Source organism: Mirounga leonina, unplaced genomic scaffold (genome assembly GCF_011800145.1).
Source record: "Mirounga leonina isolate KUSES-001 unplaced genomic scaffold, KU_Mleo_1.0 Mir_114, whole genome shotgun sequence".
NCBI classification, from domain to species: domain Eukaryota; kingdom Metazoa; phylum Chordata; class Mammalia; order Carnivora; family Phocidae; genus Mirounga; species Mirounga leonina.
Window position 1 is genome coordinate 15,878,350 of NW_023270265.1, and position 20,462 is coordinate 15,898,811.

A 20,462-nucleotide genomic window follows, 5' to 3' on the forward strand; every position below is an offset into this window, starting at 1 on the left:
TTGGCCCTCCGCATCCGAGCAGGCTGGCCTTGCTCGCATCTTCCAGACAGCTCTAGCTCGGAGGCAGCGCCTCATCCAGGCCCCTGCGGCAGGATTTCTGGTTTCTGCTCTTGCTTTCCAAGGCACGGCAACCTGAGGCTCCCTCCTGCTCCCTCTCTCATACACACCAGAGGCCGGAGGGGCCCAACCTGCCAAAACCAGGCTCACCTCTTCCCTCTGGAAGTCGGGATCCATGCAAGCAGGAATCCTCTCAGCCATGCTTTTTGGGCCAAACAGGTGCTCTGAATGACCAAGATCCTGAGTGCCTGGGGCCAGGGGTGGGGGCAGTCGGGGGGGCAAGCCCTCCGAGCCAGCAGCTGCAGGGCTGCACCGGGGGCTCTCCGTGGCTGCCCCCACCTCTGCTGTCTACCGCACCAGGCCTGTGGGCCAAGTGCAGTTGCTGGGGGTGCTTTCTTGTGAGACATCGTGTGGCTCAGAATCTTCTGGGCCACAGAGCCCTTTGGAATCTCTTGAAAGTGTAACACACACTCCCCAGGAAAATGCACATATGTGCATGAGTGTGCAAGTATGCATACACCAAATTTGTATACCACTGCAGGGGCCTCAGGAAGCCCCTATTCGTGTGCCCCTGGATCCCCAGATCCCAGGTTAAGAACTTCTGCTGAAACGTGTCACAGTGAGAGACAGGAGGCAAAGGGGCCTCCCAGAGAGAAGTCTGGGTGTGGGTTTTGCTGCCGCATGCACCTGGTGTGTGACTCCAGCATGTTGTGCTGTCCCTTGGGCCTCAGTTTAGCCAGGATTGTACGGGCAGCTAGCCCAGAATGTCTTCAGGGCTCTTCCCAGCTCTGCAGCTATGGGGCTGCATGAGCTCCCTGCTCCCACCGCCCCAGAGTCAGGCGGGGCAAGCGGAAGAGGTTCCTAATCCTTCCCGCAGCAGTGCATCCTGGGGAACGAGGTCAGGCAGCCAGAAAAGAAAACTGAGCAAACTGTAAGTTCCCCTTTAATAAGAGAAGCAGCTCTGGGAAGAACAGCCACTTCCTATTTGATCTTAATTTACTTTCAAGCAATTCCAAACTATTTCCTTCAGTATACTCTGTGACCAGATAACCACCCAGCCTTCACAAGGATCTGGGTTTAAAGCTCTGCTCTGTGATTCGTCAGCTGTGTGACCTTAGGCCAAGTCCCTTTCTCTCTCTGAACCTCAGGTTCCTCATTAGCTGAATCGCTGACTGCTGTAAGATGGGCCTCACAGGGAGCTCACCCATAATAAGCCGAGGCTCCCAAGACAGGTTGCAACGGGGGTCGGAAGAGATAGCGGGGTTCTGGAGATGGGGATGTGGGACTCAAAGAGGAGGGCAGTCCTCCCAGCTGGACTGGCTGTGAGCAAGGACATATGGCTGAGTTTACTCTCCAAACCAGGGCCCAGGTCTCCTGGGGCCTCGTCCAGAGTGCCTTCTGGAAGACCTCCTAGTCAGGGTCTCCCTGTTAGGCGTTGCATTGACAGGATCTGAACTGCGACATGATGAGTTCTGCTCCTGCCTTGGTTCTCTGGCATTGTCCAGCTGACCCTGACCCAGGGGGGCCCTGGACCTTCACTCTGTTCTCCACCTCCAGGCCACCCATTGGAGTCTCAGGGTGGAAACAGGGCCTCCCTTCCCACTTTCACAGGGGCTGTCTAATCTGTGGCCTCACCCTCACTTTCACTGTCAAGTCTTGAACCACCAGCACCACACAGAGAATTATGACAAGAACTACGGAAAATACACTTTGCCACTGACAAAGTGCTGAAACACAACCCATTGCAACTTCCAGACAGAAATTTTTTGACCTAAGTTTAATGCGTTCCATCGTCTTCCCTTCTTTCCCTTCCCCTTGTCTCCTCCCCCTTCCTCTCCTCTCGCTCCCCCAGTCTCTCCTTCCTCCCTTCCTCCCTCTAGCACCTCCCACCCTGGTGGCCATAGCTCAGGAATTATACTGGGGAGCAGGTTCACCTGTTAGTTCTACCAATTTACTGCAATTTTTTTTTTTTTTTTAAATCATGGCTACTGGCAACAAAGCTTGGTTGCCCCCTGAACAGTTTAAAACTACAGAGAAGCTAGTAAGGGTTTCTTCAGCCAGTGTAAGTGTGTGGTTTTGGAGTCTAACCTGCTTGGGTTCAAATTCCAGAATCCCAGCCCCATTTGCTGTAACTTTATTTGTTTATGAAGTGAGATTACTAAAGATCTCCTTACAGTGTTTTAAGAAAGCACTGGCCAGCACTGGCCTTGCACTGATGGTGTGTGAGAGGGGGCCCTCCCTCCCACAGGGCTGTGTCAGGTTGTCAAAACTCTGAAGCATCTCTCCAGAATCAGAGTCAGGAGCATGGGGGGTGTGGGGGAGGGCAGGATGGCAGGCAGGGTGAACTCTGAAGTCAGTGGGTAAAATGAATGAGACCTGGCACAACAAAGTCTGAGTTCAAATCCTGACTCCACCACTGGGTGAAACTGGACAATTCCATAGCTCTGTAAGCCTTAGTTTTCTCATCTGATAATGGGGATAATGAAAATATCAGGGCTGTGAGAAGTAGGTGCCATATTGTGCTACCGCCCTTTGCACAGGTCTGGGAACCAGGCAAATCCTTTATAAATAGCATGGTGAGGCAAGCCCCTCCTTCTGCTACCTTCTGCTATTGTCTCGGCGCCGGTTTTCCATCTGTGAAATCTGAGAGTTGTGTCAGAGCCTCTTTGGGCCTCTCCCCCCAACTAAGATCAATGCCTAAGACAAGAGACAAGGTGAGCAAAGGTGTAGCCTGCGGCCGCTCTCACCTATCCTGCCCAGGTTCGAGCTCTTGAAGTGCCTTCCCCCTGGAGAAGGTGCCTGGCGCAGTGCCCGCTCTCAGCAGCGGGCCTGAGGCCCGGGCTGCGCCAGGCTGGCAGGGGGAGGGAACTCTGCACGCGGCAGCCAAGGGGCACCGGTGCCCGAGCTCCAGAGTCCACGGCTGGGGGCGGTTTCGGGCTCGGGGACAGGAGACGGTGCTCCCCGGACGCCCCCAAACTCCTGCCTGTGCATCACTCACCCTCCGCTCATCGCGCAGTCCAGAAGCCTCTGCCCATGCTGTGCCCTCGCCGGCACCCGAGCTGTGTCCGCAGCGCCTGAAGCCTCAGGTCCCCGGGGCTTGGCGCGTAGGGCCCGCCCCTCCCCGCCCCTCCCCGCCCCCTCGCCCGGCACTGGCCAATGGCCCGCCCCATCTGTCCCTCTCCGCCCCGCCCCTCCCCGCCTCCTCCCCGCCTCCTCCCCGCCCCTCGTCTCGCGCAGGCCAATGGAGCCGCCCCGTCCGTCCCGCCCCGCCCCCGGCACACCGCGAAGGGTGGGCTCCGGGTGGTGCCCGAGGGGCGGCGGGGATGGTTGGGGAGTCAGACCCTAGAGGTGTCCTCGCACCATGACGAGGGCGCCCGGAGACGCTTGAGGAAGCAGCCCAGACTCTGCCTGGAGGGTTCGGGGTGTGGGCGGAGTCCGGGACCCTTGGGTGGCCAGGACCCTTGGGCTTCCAACAAAGGCCGCTGAGTGGGCGCCGAAATTACTAGTGTGCGCTGGGGAGGACGTTATCCGTTATCTCTTTTGCTCACGGGGCACCTGTGTGTGGTCCTGCTGTTTGATTGGCGTGGCCTCTCAGAGCTCCACCGCGTTTAAGAAATCGGATCCGATGGTAAAGAGGAGATAAACTTCTCTTCCAGTCACCGCCAGCTGAATGAGGATTTGCCTGCACCGACCGAGGCAGAGGGGACTGAAGCCCACAGGCCTTTTGGGGAGCTCAGACAGTTTAGTTTCTGGGGTGTGGGGGTGGCGGGGGTGGGGTGGGGGATGGGGAAAGGGCTGATGGAAACATTTGCAGTTTCTGTTTTATATCACCATCCCTCGTCCTGACCTTTGGATCTCTTCTCCCCTACTCTCAACACAAATCATTTTAGTGTCATTCGATCTGTGGTTCTTAATCTTTGTAGAAACAGATGGCTATTTTAGAACCTGGTATGTACCTTCTGGAAAAATGCAGGTATAATCAGCCTGGGATTTGAGTTTATGGGCCCCTGACCCCCTCTTGAGAGGGGCTGTGCTAATCATTGTTGTCAGGGCTGGGGGATTTGGGGTCAAGAGATTGGGCTCTGCTGTCTATTTCCTGCATGACCTTGCCATGTTGCAATTGCCTCAATTTCCCCACCTGCAAAAGCGAGGGGACTAAAAATGACCAGAGATTCTTCAACTTTGCCTTTGCATGAATCTGTGAAGAATGACCCATCCTTGGCCAGCTCAGGGCTCCCCTGTGGTCAGCGACCCCCACTCCTGCACAGCCCAAAGTTCTGGTCATCAAAGCTGAGGCCAGTAACTGGTGCTTCTGAAAGTTTTTCGGAAACATTGGGCAAAATTCAACATAACCCTTAACCTCTGAGAGTATTCATTCTAAGCCCGGTAGGGTAAATAAACATAGCACCAGGGTAACATACAATTTCCCTGGGGCTTTCCAGCACTTGAGAATGAATCATTCTCTCTTACCTAGTTGATGCTATGTCTGGGGCCAGGACTAGCCTGGAGTGATGATTGTGTTTGAGGAAGCAGCCTAATGTGTCTTGCACTCCCACTGTGTGTCATGCACTTTGCTAGTGCAATACATCGGGGATCCCACACAATCCCCTCAACACCCCCAGGGAATGGATATTTCCACCTGGATTTTACACGGAACACAAGTGTCCATCATCAGGGTCCTTAGTTCCTTCAGAAGGAGGATCACCTTTTCCTTCAGTTTTCAATGAAACTGTATTTGCTCCCCAGCTCACTTATGGTGGGTGTTGTGGATTTTGTTAGTTGCCAATCCATTATCCACTTTCTCCTTTGGAAAAAAAAGAGAAAGGAAGGAAAGGAACAGAAAAGGAAAAAAGTTGGGGCGGCTGGGTGGCTCAGTCTGTTATGCATGTGCCTTTGGCTCAGGTCATGATCTCAGGGTCTTGGGATCAAGCCCCGCATCAGGCTCCCTGCTCAGTGGGGAATCTGCTTCTCCCTCTCCCTCTGCTCCTCCCCTCTGCTCCTCCCCTTTGCTCGTTCTCTGTTTCTCTCTTGTGCTCCCAAATAAATAAAATCTTTAAAAAAAAAATAAAAGGAAAAAAGTTGAGAGAGAGAGGGAGAGCCAGCACCATGCCAGTCCCTAGTGACCACTTGCATTTTTCCTATGGCACTTGCAACAACCCAACAGTAGGTCACGAAATTAAGTCAGTAGATGATGTGACTTGTATTTAGAAAATAATGGAAGAGAAAATATCAGTTTACAGCACACAAAGTAAGTATAAGTTGTGTCTTATGAAACTTTTCTTTGCATTATCCATGTTTCAGTTACATGCATTAGGCTGATATGAAATGTGTTTCTCACTGTGGGCTATGGTCAAAAACGTCTGAAAGCCACTGTCTAAGTCAATCTCGACGATCCTTTTCATGGCTTTCCCAGCTTCCTTTGAAGCTAGCAGGGCCATATGACCTACTTCTGGGTGAAGAGATAGGCAAAAATGTGCTGGGTGTGGGGTGAAGTCAAATTTTGCTTTCCTGGTAGAAGGAACAGATATCCCGTTCTGTCTCAAATGTGGATATCGTGTGTAATTTCTGGAACACTGGCAGCTATTTTGAGATCATGATAAAACATGTCCACATGCTAAGGCTAGTGGACCATAAAGATAAAAAGAATCTGGGTCTTATTAACATCATGGGGCTCTTGCACTACCTACTCTAGACTCATCTGGAAAAAAATAAACCCCTATTTGTTTAAGCCAGAGACTTGTGTTTTCTATAAAGGGCCAGATGGCAAATATTTTGGCCTAGTGGGGCTAAATGGTCTGTGTTGCAACTACTTAACTCTGCTGTTGTAGTTTGAAAGCATCCATAGACGACGTGTAAACCAAAGGGCATGGCTGTGGCTCTGAGAAAACTATTTACAAAAAGAGGTGGCGGGTCACATATGACCCTAGGCTATAGTTAGTTAACTCTTTTCCTAGATGATCTTGCCCCCTTTATTGTCTCTCTGACCTCATCTCCTCCTGCTTGCCCTCCTGCTCTCTGCTCTGGTGATACTCTTTTTCCTGCAAAGGCCCACTCCCATCACAGGGTCTTTGCCCTGTTGTCACCTCAGCCTGGGAGGCTCTTCCCCCACATGTCCACATGACATGTTCCTTCGCCTTCTTCAGGTCTTTCTTCACAAACCACCTTCTCTTCAAGGTCTTCCCTGGTCCCCTAACTAAAATGCTCCTCACTGGCTCACACATTCTACTCTCTGGCAAGCTGTAGGTTTCGTTTCTTTATCACGAGCTCCTTGAGGGAGGAGACTCATTAAGACTGTTTCTGTTCCCTTAAGATCTTGACTCTGTCTGCAATGGGTAGTGTTTAATCAATATCTAGTATATGATTCTTTCCCCCGCCCCTTTCTGCCAGATTCAGGTGAGAAAACAGACTCAGGAAGGCTCAATACCCTGTCCAAGGGGACACAGTGAATAAAGGGAGAGAATCTGGTTTTGCACTCTGGTGACCCCAGGGGGTCATGTTTGTGCCACCGAGGAATGAGGGTAAAACAACATCTACCTCTTTTGGACAATCGGGAGGGGACGAGCTGAGGCCCCACAGAAATTTCCGCAAGACTTCTTGCCCTAGTTCATCGCCCCAGTAGAGGGGGCCTGTGGGAGTCCATTAAGGAACAGGGCATTATCCTGTTCATCTTGGGCGATTCCACTTTTTATAGCATTCCTGCATCAGAAAGTCTTTAGAAAAGTCATTATTTTGTGAACAATACAGACTGATTTGTAAGATCCATGAAGAGCCAAATGGAAACACTCACGATCCAACATTTTTAGTCATTTTTAGTCAAGAAAGAACCACAGAATGAATTTGTGTTTGATTTGCAAGGGGCTACACTTAAAGGAGCCCATGTCTGATAGAACACATGTGACTTCTCACGCCAGATAAGGCTGCCCCCCACCCCCGGGCACGGTGCGGGGCTCAGCTTTTGCTTGCGGCTTCTTGGTACAGTGCAGTGTTCCAAGAAGGCTGAGAAATCACCTTCTTTCCTCAGGTGTTTCGAGAGGTAAGTTGTGAAAATGCCTGGGTATAATCACATGTTGTCGAGATGCAATTTAGATCTCTCTGAGTTTTGAAAGATAGGTTTATATGATTTAACATAAATGCTATTAATAATGAGGATCATTTTCAAGGCCATTCTCTGAAAACACTAAAGGAGAGTTTGAATTAAAATTGCTGGTTAACTGCCTGGATGACTTGGTATGGTTTCCCCCCCCCCCTTTATTGTCTCTGACATGAGATTCAGAACAAGTGACTTTTAAAAAGCAGTTTTTCGGTCTTCATGATTTTAAATGTATATTCTTTAGAAAACAATTGGATGATTGCACTAGACTGAGGTCTGTAAGATCCAGTTTAAACCAAGCAGCTTTTCTTTCCTTTAATGGGCTCTGTTTTATTAAAGCCACCAGTAGGAAGAGGCCACTTACAGAATGCTTCTTGCACCACTTGCTTTGATGGAATCCTTGGTAGTGAGGTCATCCCACTGCATGATCTTAACATATAGAAGGATTTGCCACCAGTTTTCAAATGATTTCTCAAATAATCTGCATACCATCTACCCTTCTTTCCTATGTGAAATGGTTTTCATTGACTCCATTTATTAGCAAATAAATAATAACTTTGGGTTAATATATGGAACTCTACAACCCATGCTAGAGGCAGGCTGAAAATGAGAATTTATTCACCAAATGGACATAAATTTGCATAACGTATGCCACATAACTGACTTCTTGTTAAACAGACACATACATACACACACACACATATATGCACATGCACACGTGCACTGTCCATATTACATATTATTTGTCCTTTGTGGTTATGTTTTGGAAAAGCTTTGTATCCCATGTCACAGAACTCATAAGTGCTTAGGCACGGGGTTTCCTCGGAGGGGGAGAGCTTGCTTTAAAAGGTGAGATAGCTAAAAATTGCTCCTGAAACTTCCTTTTGGGGAAAAATATTTGCCCTTTCTCTACTTGGTCTTGAGAAAAGGATGTCAGGTCCCTAAGTCTGCTCTAAAGACATGTGAGGACAAGGATGGCATGAATATCTCTAGGCAGAGAGCATAAAGACGTCTGGGTTGTAATGAGTCAAAGGTCTTTCCCTTCACCTCTTCTCTTCCGTAGTTTCCTGACATATATATACAGATATATACATATAAATATGGATATATATACATATAAATATGATTTGGTTCATCCAACAGTACAAATCAGGCTAAGGAAGGGACATCTTTTCCCTTCCTTAGGTTTTCCCTGCCTTCCCAAGCCTCCCACAGATCTATGTCACCTCCCCACCCACCCACACATCATACACCTTGCCATCTTCTACTTGGGCTCTGCTCCTGGAGGATGCTGACAATGTGGGGCTGCCAGAAACTTGGTGGTTATGAATTGATGTCGTAATGGCCATGAGTTGCTAACATCTCAGAAATAAGATGAAAATGACTATGGCAATGCAAGACGTCTGAATAAATTGCATTTTCAACGTAACTATAATTTTAATAATAGAAAATGACTTTATGCTCTTCAATATTTTGATTCATTTAACAAATGGCAAGACTGTTGGCTGGACATGGCCTGAAGCAGTACAAGGGCAGGATGGTTTATGGAAAGACAGTTTCTCAAAGTATAATGTCTTAAGTAAGGATTTCCCTCTACAAAGAGTCTGGTGTTGCCTGGGAGCCAGAATTCCTATGAATAGCCAGATACTGACTGAGATCCAAGGCGGCAAAATAATAAACGATTAGGACCTTCCCTCAAGCTAGGATATTAAACAGCCAAAGGAAGTGGAGACTTTCCAGATGGAAAAGAAAGGGACCTTGAGAGAGAGAGAGCACAGAGCATTTGCACAAACAAGGGCCATTTGTCCAGTTCCTGGGCTTTGTATTTCAAAGCAGATCATCCTCAGGGCGCTCTGGGGAGACTCACCAGCCAGAGAATGTGGCTGCAGCTGTGTTCTGGAGGGAAGGACAGCCCCTCTACCTCTTCTTCCACGCATGCAGCTTCTAAGGAATGTGAAACATCCTCAATGGGGAAGTGGCGTGCTGGCCAGACTTGACCCGTTAACCTTGTGTTTAAAAAAGATGTTTCAGCTAGGTTGACCTCACCTCTGAACCTGCTCTCAGAGCCACCTCTGTTTAGTTCTTGGTGTTCCAGGGGCCAGCTTTCCCAAGTTTCCTCCCCAACCTTGTAACTGTGAACTCAAGATCTGTGTGTCTAAGGCAGGGTTGTGCCCTATAATAATAAACGTCTTCAATTTTGTGTCCATTTGGGAATTAGCTCTAGCTTTTCACTTTGGAAACTCCCTCTCAGCATAATAAATAAGATATCGACCTTATAGCTGGGACAGAATTAGAATGCTCAGTGTATGAATCACAGTTCTCCAGAGAAATAGATAGGTAGATAGATAGATACGAGAGATAGATGTGATAGATAGATATATATAGAGAGAACAAGAGATAGATGTGATAGATATATAGAGAGAGAACGAGAGATAGAGATTGAGATTTATTTTAGGGAAGTGGCTCACGTGATTATGGGGGCTGACAGGTCCAAATCTTTTGGGCAGGACAGCAAGCTGGAAACTCGGATAAGAGTTGATATTGCAGTCTTTGAGTCTAGAATCTGCAGGCCAGCACAATGGAACCTCAGGCAGGGGTTCTCTGTTATATTCTTGAGTCAGAATTGCTTCTTCCTTGGGAAACGTCTGTCTTTTCTGAAAGGCCTCTGACTGGGTGAGGCCCATCCCATTCTCGAGGAAGGTAATCTGTTTTACTGAAAGTCTACCGATTTAAATGTTAATCATATCCAAACAAATACATTCACAGCAACACTTAGACTGGTATTTGACTATGTAACGGGGCACCGTGGCTTAGCCAAGTGGACACATAAAATTAACCATCACAATCAGTGAGTTTGGCCAACAGCTTATACCCCATCTTGTCCTTCTCAGGACAGTCTCTGTGGTCCAGGCTCTGTGGAAGATACGCAGTATTCTAAGACTCTTCAGCTCCTTCTTTCCCAGGGATTTCATGTTTTAATGTACCTATATAACCCATGGCAATTTTTGAGGAACTTTTGCTTTTCTATTGGCCTAATGGGTCTAAATTAGAAGTTGGCAAACATTTTCAGTAAAGGACCAGATAGTAACTATTTTCACATTTGTAGACCATCATACCATTTCTCTTGTCACAACTCAAGCCATGGTAATTTGAAATGAATGGTGTGACTGTGATCCAATAAAACTTTATTTACAAAAACAGGCAAAAGGCCGCCTGATTTGGTCCATGGGTAAAGATATCAGACGTTTTCTCCCTGCCAAACCTGGCAGAAGGGGTGGAGAAACTATACTCCTCAGCTGTGAGGAATAAAAAGCTCAAAGTGGGTTTTAACATCTCATATAATAAGAAAGCCGAGGAATGGGTAGTTCCGGGGTTAAGTCAAGGTCTCAAAAGGCATCTTCAAGGACCAAAGTTCTTGCCACCTCTGTACTCTGTCATCTTCAGCACAATGGTCTAGTTTCCCCTGGTATTTGCAAATGGTCCCTATATTTCCTGGCAGACATGACCATATTCACTGGAAGAAGAAAAAGGGTATGCTCCAGTGCAGCTCATTTTAGTAGCAAAGAAACCTTTCCCTGAAGGTACTGGGCCATCTCCCTCAGTTCTCCTTGGCCAGAACGAGGCTGTGAGCATGCTGCAGGGGATGGACCCTCTGTGACTGGCTGGATGAAACACATGATGGCCAAGGGGACGAAGGTAGATGAACCATGAAAATTCAGGCTCTACCAGCAAGCGAGCGATCAGCGGTGCCCCTGGGAGGAAGGCCAGCAAAGTGTACTCTAACTGCCCAGTCCCAGAAGAAGCCAGCAATGCCTGCTGTAAATCCTGGCTCTATCACAAGAGGGGGTCCGGAATGGGGGCAAATTGCTGCCTCGTGACAAGTGAGCAAAGTTTGAAGGGAGAGAAGGTGGGAAACAGCCTGGAGAGCAGTGCGGGAGAATGGGTGCCATGTAACGGGGCGGGGTGGGGGCAGTGGAGGCTCTGGGTAACTGTGAGGGCACCCTGGCTAGAGAAAGGGAGCCTCCCAAGCCAGAAAAATGGGAATTGAAAATGTCCCTGGAGAAATGGAGAGTGCCCAGGGAACCTGTGGCCAGAAGGCTCCCCTCTCCCTCACCCAGTTGCTAGGAAAGCCTTGGCCAGCAAACTCCAGGCTCAGGGGGGCCAGGGGCCTTGGGAGGCTGTGCTGGCTGGTGGGTCTGTCTGCTAACCTCCTTTAGAGCCCCCAGGGCCTGGAGTGTAGCAAGCAGGAGCTGCAGGAGACCTGGGCCCCAAGAAAGAACCTGGAGGGGTAACCTGGGGCTTTAAGCTGTGTTCCTAAGGCTCAAAGTGACATTGACTTAGCTATTCCTTCTTGCATGGGGTGGGGATGACCCTGCTAAGGCTGGGATTTTTGTCCTGGACTTGGAGGCAGGCCATGCAGGAGGGCTGGACACAGCTCTCAGGCTCTGCTGGGCCTAGCTCTGCTCTGGCCCATCAGCCACCCAGGGAAATCCAAAAGATGCCAGCCCCTCGCCCCGCTCCCCTGTGTGAGCGGCCCAATGCTGATCAGGTTGGGGTGGGGGGTTGGGGTGCAGAAGAGCCCATCTAGCATCCTCCTTTCCTTTCCTTTTTTTTTTTCGATATTGAGTTGTTTTTTAATGACACATGACAACGGATACTACACACACTTCATTCTTATCTATAGTTGTATCTGGTACCATAATTCAATTTAGATACATTGCATAGGATGTGCTAACAATCACACTAATAACCAAATAAACTCCATGACTTTGCTTGGGTGACACTTTTAACAGTGAACTCCAGGTCACAACACAGTAACTATCACCAAGGTTTTGGAAGATAATGACTTCTCTGCCCAAGCAGGTTGTAAATAAATTTTGAATGGAACCTGGCATCACCTGAAGGGATTCTAACAGGTAAACCGAGTCACAACCAAAGTGGGGAGCTGGTTTTCTGCCTTGTTCCACCTAAGTCATTTCTCCCCACTCTCTGACTTTCTTGACCCCTCCCTGTCCCTTGCCTCCTCTCCTTCTGTCCCCGAGAAAAATTAGTTTCAGATGACTTGGTTGGAAGGGATCTTAGGGTCATCTGGTCAATCTCTTCTCATTCAGAAGATGAGGGGGGAGAGGCCCAGAGGAAGGGGCACGATCGAGGCCACGGGCTGTGAGATCTGTGGCCAGTCTCAGACTTTGGTTTCCTGATGGCACTGAGAATTCAGGCTCTGGAGCCTGGAATGCATGCTGACTCTACTGAGTCTTCACTATATAGCAGTGTGCGAGGCACTAAATTCTTCATGCTGTGGTTTCTGTCTCAGACGCTGTGAAGATCAGAGGACATGAAACCTGCAAAGCACTGAATGCCTGGCACACACTCAGGTCTCAATTCTGTCAGGGGTTCAATTCATTGTTGTTGATACCACTCTTTGCCTCATACTCTTTCTGCTGCATAGAAATCTTTGTTATGTTTGGAAAATACATCTGCAGGCTTCAGACTCTGATGGGCGTGGCCACGCTTCCCTTGTCCCAGGATGGACAATTATGTGCCTGATAATATTCTAGTCCTACTTTTGAAGCTCAGCACAGATCTACCTTCATAGATTTCCTTCTGAATTCATCTCTCATGGCACATTGTGTGCAATTTCATTGTAGGGCTTATATCCGCCTCATGTCAGCCACACTTTGGGTCCATCTATGGGATCAGACAGCATGCCTGACTCACTCCTTCAGCCCAGCACTTTGCATGGTGCTTGGTTCACCAGTAGGTGCTTAATGAATATTTGTTGAGTTAAACTGACTTTTGTCTCTAGCAACCTATTTCTTAAGTTTCTATTGGTGCTGCTGGTTTCAAAGAAAGAAGCCATGTTCTACTCTGGAAAGAGGAACCCAAGACTTCAGGGCTATGAATATCTCAGCGAGTTTCCTGGGAACTAGAAACGGAAGTGATAGTGAGCTGTTGCACCCTCACTCCCCTCAGAGCCATGTGCAGCCTCACACAGAAGCAGCTGTTTAGGGACAAATGACTCATCACAGGCATTGCCCATCCACTTTACTTATTATCTTCTCTTTAAAGAAATTTGATTTGAGATTTGCAGAGGCTTTCAGTATCCATTAGGTGGTAAACATTCCATCGGAGGGGCTCTTGCGCCTGCCACAGTGTATTCCCAAGATACTTCTCCAGTTCTAATGCCCCCCTCTTTCCCAGATCATTGTCCTAAGAGATTAAATTTCCAGAAACCCACACTGTACAAAACATTGCACAGCCTATCTTTAGACTCAGAATTGGATTTCCCTTGGGCCTACTCTGAATGAAGTCTGGGCAAATGCTCCCTGTTAATGTGCACAGCTGGGCGTCTCTCTGTGACAGAGCCAGCAGGACCATTGGAGATGACCTAATTCCCCCAGGCCCCCCCATGGGAATATACGCTTAGCCTCCTGGAAGCTTCTTTCTCTGAAGCTCTTTTCACCCTTGTCATAATGTGAAATTGGAAGTGTGATGTTTCAGTTAAATGAAACTTGGCTTCTCCAAATTCCCCATCTCTTCCGTGCAAAGGTCTTGACTTATCAGTTCTTCCTTCTTCTCAGAACAGTGATAAGATAACCAGCCAGGGAGATCCCATGGGAGCAGCCCCTGTCCAGCCAATGTGGACAGTCCCTCGGTGTCTCCCAAGAGCATTATATTTCCTTCCCTCTCCAGGTGGCCAAACAACTGCCTCTCCACTAGCAGGCCAGCCGCTGTTCAGACTCTAGCTGAGCCCAGAGCTTTGAGGGGAAGATGCAGGCTGGATGACTGACCAGTGTACCGAGAAAGCTTGACATGCTGTGCAAGCAGGGAATGGGGCAAGAGGTTTTCCCATTTGCACTTCTTAATGAGTATGTTTCCTCTGAGAGATTAGTGAGGAATGGGATTGCATAGGACCCCAGGAAGAGGCTCAAGTTTGTTCCTAGGATAAATGTATCATTGGCAAGGGATGGCTCCAGGCTGAGCTGAAAGAAGTAGGTGGGACTGGCAGCCCACAGAGAGAGCTGCCTCCCAGCAGAGTTGACCAAGGAGGGAACAGAGGATACCAGAGCCCCTGCAGGCACCCATGTTCCAGAAAAGGAACATTCAAGGGGGACCAGGGAGCTGATGTTTACTGAGTCCTTGCCAGCTACCAGTTAGTTCTTGGAAGTAAGTACTATTATTATAAACTCTGGCCACATAGCTGGTTAAAAGAAGATCTAGGGTTCAAGCCTAGGTCTGTGCACTTGTTCTCATCAATGCACTCCATTTCTTCAAGGTCATGGCAAAAAAAAAAATTGGGAGTGAGGTTTCTGGACTGGCAGCTTGTGGAGCTCGACACCCTCTCCCCCATGAAACAGCTATTTAACTAGAGAAAATTATAAATATCAATTATTTAAAAATTTCTGGAACTTGTCTTAAAGGCATACAGCAAATGGAGAACCATTCATTTAAAGAAAATCTACTAAGTCTTGGTGAGAACAGGGAGGGTCTATGGCATTTGAACCATGACCCACTCTGTTATTGCCTCTCAGCTCCATCCCATGGAAACTCTATGCTGGTGCTCTACTCTGGGCCGGTATGGCCAATAACAAAGGGCCTGCCCCTCCCTCTGGTTCCCAGTCTAGGTTACAGTTTTGCCCCCAAAGGGGCAAGATGCTGGTGTTTCTCATCCTTACAGCCCCGTGTTGCCGAAGTTCTATTCTGAGGAGGCACAGCCAAGATGACCGAGGCCCCTTTCTCCCATGGAGCTCCCACTCCCATAGCAGAAGCTCTGCTCCAGGTACAGTGGGCTGAGAACGCTGGGACCTCAACTGTCACACCCCACTCACTCCCAAGATGGAGGCTCCATGCTGAGTGAGGCAAGCTGAGAGTACTGGGGCTGTCTCCATCTCAATACCTACTTGTAGAATGGGGTGTCACTCTGGGGCAGGTGATACCTGTCCCCATCTCTGGCTCCTGAGCAGTGCTACAGATGTTCTATCTGGGGAGAAAGCAGACAGTAAAGATGAAGAACTCACAGCTCTGTCTCAGGGGACTGATTTTATTTAGAACAGAATGTGGAGAATTCCATGCATGGGGTGGAAGGGAGCTATTGAAAACAATGGTGATCTTGGTAGAGAGCAATTAAAAGGAGGCTCGTAACTCCATGGCATTAGCAGCAACAAGCAAAAGAAGAACAGCTAGGAGTTTATTAGAGAACTGGGTGAAGAGACAGGCGGGAAGAGCCTTCTTGGGATCTCAGTCCATTCTGGGAGTCAGGAAAGCTGTGTGCCATTGATAGGCTGCACCTGCTCAGGCACGATCGGCAGGAGGAGGGGCAGACTTGAAATCATTCCCCAGTTCACACACAGATCCATCAACAAATGGTAGATGCCTCACTGGCACAAGAGGCTTAAGCACCAAAGGCTGGGCTAGCAGCAGCTGCTAGAAAGCAAGGCTCAGAAATAGAGCCACACGTATGCCTGATAGCCTGGCACACAGCTTTGTGTGTCCAAACTTGCACCCTCTCGGGAGAGATCAGGGAGGAAACATCCAAGCTACGAGTCCCTGGCTAAATATTGGGGGGAAATGTAAATTTCTAGAACTGTGATAGAAGTCTCCAAGTCTCACACACACGCTGGTAAAGGGTAAGTATCTAACTGGTCAAAGGCACTTAATCACACCTTTTGACCAATAAATGGCTTATGCTGACCCAGGGGAGACTCCTAGGGAATGAGGTTAAAAAATTAAACACAAGGAAAAAAAATCTGAGCAGGGACCAAAGAGGCTGAACACTGGGGGAAAACGGATTGACGTCACAGAATTAGTCCAGCCAACTTAGTAGACAAACAATGACAAGAGATAAACAAATAAATAAACAACAACAAGAGACTCAGGCAGGGAAGGGGGAGAACCAGTTTCCAGGGTAGTTATTGTATATTATCTAAAAAGTCTAGTTGTTAACAAAGTTTTTGACATATACAATGAAAGAACATGTGATACACAGGGGCAGAAAGCGGGCAATAGAAGGGGTCCAGAAGTGGGACTTGGTGACAAAGACTTCCAGGCAGCTGTTATAAATATGTTCAAAGGAAAACATGGAGAAAATTGAAATCCCACCAAGTGTGTTTTCCAGTCACAATGGAGTTGAATTAGAATATAGTGTAAATTAAATAACATAACTCCTATATGGCCAGGGGGCCAAAGAGGAAATCAAAGGAAACTAGAAAATACTTTCAGTTGAGTAAAAACAAAAACTCCACATATTAAATCATATGGGATGCAGCTAGAGCAGCACTCAGAGAGAAGTGTATAGCTGTGAATGTATATATTAAAAAATAAGAAATACCTCCTATCACCAACCTACCTTCTACCTGAAAAATAAGGAAGAGCAAACTAAAAGCAAAATAAGCCTAAGGAAAGAAAAGTGAAAGATTAGACAGAAATACATGAAATAGAGAATAGAAAAACCTTAAAGAAAAATCAATGAAACCAAATGTCGGGTTTTTTGAAAAGTTCAACAAAATTGACAATCTTTTAGCTAGAATGATCCAACAAAACAGGGAGAAGACTCAAATTACAGAAATGAAAGGGACTATAATGTAATATGAACAACATGATGCCAACAAATTAGATAATGTCGATGAAATGGACAAAATCCTAAAAAGGTGATAGATGTGTTAATTAACTTGACTGTGGAAATGATTTTACAATGGATATGTAAATTAATTCATCACATTGTACACTTAAATATATATAATTTTGTCAATTGTACCTCAGTAAAGCTGAGAAAAAAGGAAAACAATTCCATTTACAAAAGCAGGAAAAAAAGAATAAAATATTTAGGAATAATTTTAACAAAGAGGGGTAAAGCTTGCACGTAACATTGAAAGAGATTGAAGATGATCTAAGTAAATGGAAAGGCACCGTATATTCATGGGTTGGAAGAATTAATATTGTGAAGATGAAAATGCTCTCAAAATTGGTCTACAAAAACAAAGAAATCCCTATCAAAATCCCAGCTGGCCTTTTTTTTTTTTTTTTTGCAAAAATGGACAAGCTGATCCTAAAATTCATATGGAAATATGAGGGACCTTGAATAGCCAAACCATCTTGAAAAAGAATAAAGTTGGGAGCTCACACTTCCTATTTTCAAAACATACTTACTACAAAGTTACGGTGCTCTGAACTGTGGTAATGTCATAAGGACAGATACACAGATCAATGGAGTAGAGTTACAAGTGCAGAAATTTATGGTCTATACATTTTCAACAAAGGTGCCAAGATAATTTAATTCAACAAATGGTGCTGGGACAACTGGATTTCCACAAGTAAAAGAATTAAGTTAGATTCCGTATCACACCATGCACAAAAATTACTCCCAAACTGGTAATTCTAAATTTAAGAACCCAAACTATAAAACTCTTAGAAGAAAATGTAGGAATAAACCATGACCTTAGGTTAGGCAATGGCCTTTTAGATTTGGCCACAAAAGAATAAGCAACAAAAGAAAAGAAATAGATAAATCGGACTTCACCAAAATTAAATCTTTTGTGTTTCAAAGGACAGTACCAAGAAAGTGAAAAGGCAAGCCACAGAATGGGAGAAAATATTTGTAAATCATTTATCTGATAAGGATCTAGTATCCGGAATGTATAAGAAACTCTTATAACTCAAAACTGAAAGACAACCCATTTTAAAAAAGGCAAAGCATTTGAATAGGCATGTCTCAAAGAAGATACACAAATGATCAATAATGACATGAAAAGATGCTCAACCCCATGAGTCATTAGGGAAATGCATATCAAAACCATAATGAATGGCTGACTATAATAAAAAAGACAGACAATAACAAATGTTGGTGAGGATGTGGAGAAATCAGAACCCTCATACATTGTTGGTGGCAATGTAAAATGATATAGCACCTTTGGAAAACAGTTTGGCAGGTTTGCAAGAAGTTAAACGTTGAGTTACTATTTGATCCAGCGATTCCACCCCTAGGCATATGTCTAAGAGAAATGAAAATATATATCCACCCCAAAAAATGAATGTTCATAGCAGCATTGTTCATGATAGGCACAAAGTGTAAACAACCCAAATGTCCATCAACAGATGAACAGATAAACACAATGTGACATATCCATATAATGGAATATTATTCAGCCACAAAAAGGTGTAACATAAGGATACATGTTACAACATGGATGAACCTTAAAAATATTATGTTAGCTGAACAAAGCAAGTAACAAAAGGCCACATATTATAAGATCCCATTTATAAGAAATGTTCAGAATAGGAATATCTATAAAGACAGAAAGTGGATTATTGGTTGCTTTGGGTGGGGTTGGGGTAGTGATCATTAATGGGTACCAGGTTTTTTTGGGGGGGTGATGAAAATATTGTGAACTTTAGATTGTGGTGAACTTGATTATGAATATACTAAAACCCATTTAATTGTGCACTTTAAATTGGTGAAATTTATGGTGTGTGAATTATATCTCAATAAAAACATTTTAAAAACTAAAAAAAAAAAAAAAAAAAACCCAGCCCTTAGGGCTGATGGGAGACTGAGAGGACATACTGGATGGCCTGCAGGGCCTGGCTCCTCATGATCAAGGGTCCGCTGTGGCTCTCTGTCTAAGCTGGAGGGTGGTGGCTACACCCTTCCCAGGCCCAAGCACTGGAATCTGGAGGGAAGAAAGGAGCTCTTGGACCTGCACTGGCCTTGCTGCCGAGAGGTAGCTTGGTGGTGTTTTCTCAGTGCTTCCTTACTCTGGGACTTTCTTTAAGGGCACTTACACACAGCGTGAGGCCCCCACAGTGATGGGGACGCGCACTCACACCGACCTGGGTGATTTGTAATCTGAACAGCACTTTCGCCATCCTTTTCGGTTGAGTCGTTGCACCAATCCTGAGAGAAGTGCTGTTATTCCCACGTAATAGAGGAACCTGAGACCAGAGAGGTGAAGAAGGTTGCCAAAGGTCAATCAGCGTGTTAGGAGCAGAGCCAATGATCCCAGCCCAATGATTGCTCTGTTCCACGTCTACGCAACGTCTGGTCCACTTTCTGCTGAGAAAGGGAAAAGGACAGGACAGGGTCAGCCCTTCTGGTCTTTGCTTCTCATCAGGGATAAGGGTCATTGCAACATCTTTATGGAGATAACAGTGCGTAGGGATGTGGCTGTCGGGTCTACTGAGAGGTGAGGGCTCCAGGCTGTTCAGTGATCTCACCCCAGCTTTGCTGCTGCTGTTGTTTGTCGGCAGCAATAGTGTGTTGGAGAGCTTTACTTTGCTAAGTTAGGGGAGATCATAGTTGTTGAGCTTCTAATGCATAGTCAGCAAACTCTCGTTTCACTGATGATGTTTACCAGGAGCCCAGATGTCTCAGGAGGGCAGGCATGTCGTATCCCCTGGAACTCCCAACGTGCGCCTCCCCTCTAGAACCCATCCCAGACAATGCTCTACTCCTTGGGTTTACAGAAGTGTTTATTAAACAGCTCTGATAATACACTTTGGCGTTTGCTTCTTGTGACCTGGTCATCCATCCCCACTCTGCTGACTTGGGCTCTGAGAGCAGAGCAGAAGCATTGGGTTCCCCAGAAGCCTGCCATGCCTGTGCTGTGTGGGGGTCGCATGTGACATTCCCCTTCTGCATGTGACAGGTGCAGGAGCCCTGGCTCCTCTCCACGTGGGCTCCTTCTGTGCACAGGGGGCCTGCCTGGGACACCTGGCCCATTAGGAATTGGGTGCCATTCCCATCTACCAATAGCCGCATTGTGTTGTTCACTCTCCCCTGACTGTGGACCCTCGGATTCAGAAGCTCTTCCTCGGTGGCAGCTCGGGAGCTCCGCTGCTTCCATCCTTGAGGACTCATGGGAACGTATTTATTTGCTTGTTCTCACTTGGTTTTACCGGAGAACTGGGTTATTGCGGGGAGAGGGCTGCTCATTTGGGACAGCTGTTGGGTTTGGGCACCAGACTGATCATGCGGCTAGCCCTTATTCCCATGTTTGCGAAGTAACTCTTGGGGATGTTGAAAAGTGCACAGGAATGAACACATGTTTCTTATCTAGGCCTTAAAGCATGTGTTCTAAGGGTTGCTCTGCAGAACCCGGGTGCTTGCACACACACACACACACACACACCCGGGGAAACAATATAACTATTTCTTCAGATTGCTCGCTCATTGAGATTACCTATGAAGAATAATGTGTCTGCTCTTCTTGCGACAATCCCATGGACTAAAGGACACTTTTCAGAAACAAATACCATTTTGCAAATCTTTGAAGGAATATCTGATTGAAATTTCTGTGTTCATTCTAGGTTAACTGTCACT

General features: G+C 46.8%; 1 protein-coding gene across 3 annotated transcripts in view; it reads right to left on the reverse strand.

Moving 5' to 3' along the window:
- RASSF4 (Ras association domain family member 4) overlaps positions 1–3,149 on the reverse strand; it is a 33,176-nt gene extending 30,027 nt beyond the window's left edge. For 2 of the 3 annotated variants that reach the window (XM_035024130.1, XM_035024104.1), the window contains exon 1: positions 3,056–3,149. The gene's annotated coding sequence lies outside the window, so the exon portion shown is untranslated. The remainder of the gene's footprint in view (positions 1–3,055) is intronic. The other variant, XM_035024113.1, reaches the window with a different exon arrangement.
- Between the last annotated feature and the right edge of the window lie 17,313 nt (positions 3,150–20,462).